The following is a 4,318-nucleotide window of genomic DNA, read 5'->3' on the forward strand; positions in this document are numbered from 1 at the left end:
TCTACTCCTAGAAGTGCCCGCAGTATTTGAGACAACTTTATATTGTTTCACACTTCCTGGAAATCAGATGAAATCTCCAATCTTCTCAGCTACTCAAAGCACCACCAAAAGTGCGTTGATTATTCGAATTCTTGCTGCTCCAAGCCTTGATGACTCTCAGGAGGAAAGCAGAAACACTGCACATATCGTGCTGCGGAATCAGCCAAAGTTCCCCTGTTGCTGTTAACTTCTTTTTCTTTTAAGGTCTCGTTTTGTTGTTGTACAACTGGCCCCAAATCCACCTTTTCCACTTTTGCATACAGCTTCCCAGTTTTAACGCTTCAGTTTTCCCTGTAGAAGCTCCTGGAACTGCCTGTTTTCCCACGGCACCAGCCACTGGCTTTGCACACTCTCCTACACTGCTGCCAGCTCCTTCTGGGAACGAACGCAGAAATCCTGTCTCAGCTCCCTGACTCTGCATGCTGCCCTTCTGCCTCACACAAACCAGGAAGAGTGGGGAAAATACCATTCCAGTGCTCTGAAACATGCAACCTTTATAAACCAATTTAATACCGTTAATGTTTTCAATTCAGATTTGCTTTTACAAGTCTGAATGACTGCACGTCTATGCCAGCGCACAGCTTGCCTTTCCATCTCAAACGCTGAGATTTATCAGGACGATCGGCAAACCCACACAGCGGAGCACCAACCCAGCTCAGCTCGTTAGAAATCACCACCACACAAACGCTCACTGCCAGCAGTCACACTGTAGCGCTACAGACAAACAAACCCCGCCTGGATTCTAGCAAGTCAAACCAAACCACGCTCTGGAAAGCTGAGTAATACGGAAGTATTTATCTGTCGCAGATTCTAAGGTGGTAAAGACAGAGGGAACCTTGATGTTCCATTACCTTAAGGTGACTCTTGTCTACACTCAGATAAGGAGCCGAGGGGAAAGGACGTCATCTGAGTTTATGGGTTAGAGAAGGCAGGGAAAATTAGCAACGTTACACCAGAGTATCCCACCGGCACAAGCACCATATGCAATAAGCAGAGGTTCAAGGGCTTCAGGCTGAAAGTCAGTCTGTAACCACCTGCCAGGTAACGCAGTGAAGCCTGTTTTTTCCCATCCTAAGTCAACAGAAAAATGTGCTTTGCTCTAAAGTCACCTGCTTGCTAGTCCGAGACTCCTGGGAATGTGCCGAAGTCAGCTACAGCACAGCCATGGAAGTCTGAGATGTTTTAAAGACAGTATTTCTGACATAATGAACCATTCAGGACATGTATGTTACCAACACTTGAAAGGCAGGGTGAGGACGAGTTCTTTGTCACTCTGGCTAAAAAAAAAGGTAGTTTTCCAGGCCTTTTTGTCAAAGTGGAGAATGAGGTAACTACGTGCTCTACTGTAAAACCAGAAAACTTGTTTGACTCTCAGCAAACTCAAAGGATAACGGTACCGTTAACCCCACGATTTCACATCAAGGTGCTCTCGACTGGACACTCTGCAGTGACAGTATGATGACACAATAGAGAAAATGGACGTCCTAGCAAAGAGACGCTCCAAAGCTGCTCCTGAAACAGCGTTATGCAGCACCTGACAACGTTTCCCCCATTAAAAAGCACCCACCCTTCCTGGCAGAACTACTGCTGTAACCACGCTCGATGTTCCAAGGTCGTACAGGCAGAGAACACTTCCCTCTGCTTCTCTCAAGCCAACCAGCAGCCCCGTTCCCGTCTGCCAGGAAACCTCCTTCACCACGCGGATGGTGGGAGGCTGCTCACGGGCTCCACTGAAACGGTGTGCAGAGAGCCGCTCTCCCGTCACAGCGCTCACGACCTCCAGCTGAGGGCCACACGCCAGCCAGGCCAGCCCATCTCTCCCTGGAAGAAGAGAAAAGGCTGGCTAAAGCACACTCCCAAGAGAGGGTTGAAAACAACGGGAAAATCACAATCACTGCCCCTTTGCTTCAACAGAAGTAGCTCACAGAGCAAGAGAGGCTTACCGAATTCGGGTCGATTATTGAAAATCACCCACTGAATCCTCAACCAATGCATCGTAAAATGAACCACCTTATGATTTTGCATTTGGACTTGTCATTCCTGCACTGAAGAATTCTGCTTGTTTGGGATAAAGATTACAATAGATTGGTCTCTAGTCTTTATACCATATTCAGCTTGGTTTTGCTAGAAATCATCTAAATACATATGGGAATACAACTCCTAAAGCATACCTCAAATATGGCAAAATCTCAGCCAATTCTTTTCTAGTTGACTAACTTTGCTCGACACACGCCTACTTTGGGCAGGGGTTTGGACTTCAACAAGGAATTACCTTAAAATGGGCACTGCGGGAGCCAATTTCAACTTTTACACGCGCTGATCACAGAGAGAAGTTAGCACATTTAGTTTCACTGAACTACTTCCAACACAAAGGGAGTATTAACTCAACTACTGCACTTACAGTCACACAGAGAGATTCTACATGGTCTCAGCAGAAGCCCGGACACCCAGGCAGGCCCCCGGCTCTACCTTCAGATCACCGACAAAGTCAGCTACCTCATCTGCTCAGCCGCTCTCAGCAGCTCTCCCGGGACACTCCTCTGCGTCCCATTAAATGCTCTGCAAACCTGGCTGCAGCGCCCAACAGGGGGCTCTTCCTTCTGTTCCTTCCTCTTCCTTCTGTTTTTAGTCAGGCTAGGAAAGAAAAAGCAGGGGAGGCTGCCTCTCTAACACTGTGGGAGAACTAGTTCTGCACGGGATGTTATGATGGTACCAATAAATACAGCCCAAAACCACACCAGGACTTTTTTGTAAACTGCCTTTCATTCCATTAGAAGTTGAGGAGGGCTCACTGACTTGCCCGTGTTATTTTAATAGCTCAAGACTGCCGCAGGCTGTTGTCCTTTCAAAGTTTAACTCTACTAATGTTTTAATGTTAACATTTTTCATCATTTTGTCATAGTTCATCCTTTCTGTTCTCTCAAAACCTGACGCACCTGAGCAGCACCAACCTGACACAGCTGATGCTGTGACCCCGTGCCTCAGGTCACCTCCAGGCAGTAACAACTTCACAGCAAGACCCAATTTCAAGGAAAAGGCTCACCTCTGGAAAACCGCCCACGCAGCACAGACCCTCGGGTGAGCTCATCTTCCCCAAGAGCCTGAATGGTCACCTCGGGAAACTGCAGCAGGCTGCTCGTTACCTGAGCCGCGAGGTCTCGCATTCTTCACTGTGAATAGAGAAGAAAATGCCAAAAGAGGCTCCTGACAGCCATCGACATTTTTGAGATTGACAGAACTTTCATCCCTTTGCCGTGAATAATCTCCCGGCCACCTCCTGCGGCTCTTTTCCTTAACAAAAGGGCACTCAGGACAGGTTTGGATCTCACAGCAGAGCAAAAGCAGAATCCTTTGCTTTTCTGATGCCTACGAGATCACCAACAAAAAGGGACGCAGGGGTACTGACAGGATAAACAACATGGGAAAAAGCCCAAGACACTGGAGTCAAGTCAAGCAAGGCGGCACGAGTCAGAGAGTGAGTTTTGCATTAAAAAGCTCCAGAAAATAAATAAGAAAGAACAAGTTGAGAAATTACATGTTTGAGCAGAATCACATCCAGCCAAGTCAGTGTTCTGGGATGTCACCGTTGACTGACATGTAGTACATGAAAGTCAGATTCAAAGGCCAACAATGTTACGGGCTTACTGAAGGAAAAGCTACAGATACGGTCAGTCGCAGCTGCAGACGTGATGTCACAAACCAGGTTCACTTCAGTGCCACCAAAAGAGAGGCCTTGCTGCTGCCCCCATCTCTCCATCTGCTCCTTCCTTCTGCTCCTGTATCCCTGTGCCTTCCCTTGCCCTGACCTGCACACGTTTTAGAGCTCCTTAGGAGCCACATTAACTCCCCAAGCAGACAGGGAACGCACCCACAAGAGCAGAGAGTTTCCCACCAGCTTAGAGAGTGAAACGGGGTTGCAGAGAGAGCCAGCAAGCATAAAAGCTGGCACAAGGAAGGAGGCAGGACACTGCACCGGGGAGAAGGAGAGGGGATTTGCCCATCTCCATTCTGTGGCCGTAAGCCGTCCTGCTAGCTCATGCACATGTCAAACCACACACGCACTTTGCAAGGAGAGCTGCAAGAAACCCCTTCGCTTTTAGAAAGGGCAGCACCCAAGGCACTCTCAGTCAGCTCTGGACTCCCTCGTGCACGTAGAGGCTCACTCTCGCACGGAGGGAGGCTGAGGCTGACGGGCGTCATTCTTTCACTCAGCCAGATGTGGAAGCTAAAGTGATCTCAGGGAAGCGTTACTTGGTGGTCAGAGAAGGGACACCATTGC

At 48.4% G+C, this 4,318-nt stretch overlaps 1 long non-coding RNA gene across 1 annotated transcript; it reads right to left on the minus strand.

Moving 5' to 3' along the window:
* Window positions 1-1,691: 1,691 nt before the first annotated feature.
* LOC135311451 (uncharacterized) lies at window positions 1,692-3,654 on the minus strand. The gene is made up of 3 exons (XR_010371082.1): window positions 3,575-3,654; window positions 3,083-3,209; window positions 1,692-1,860 (listed from the first exon to the last, which is right to left on the minus strand). It is a non-coding gene; the product is annotated as an uncharacterized LOC135311451 (long non-coding RNA).
* Window positions 3,655-4,318: the final 664 nt, after the last annotated feature.

Source organism: Phalacrocorax carbo, unplaced genomic scaffold, assembly GCF_963921805.1.
Source record: "Phalacrocorax carbo unplaced genomic scaffold, bPhaCar2.1 SCAFFOLD_73, whole genome shotgun sequence".
Classification (NCBI taxonomy): Eukaryota; Metazoa; Chordata; class Aves; order Suliformes; family Phalacrocoracidae; genus Phalacrocorax; species Phalacrocorax carbo.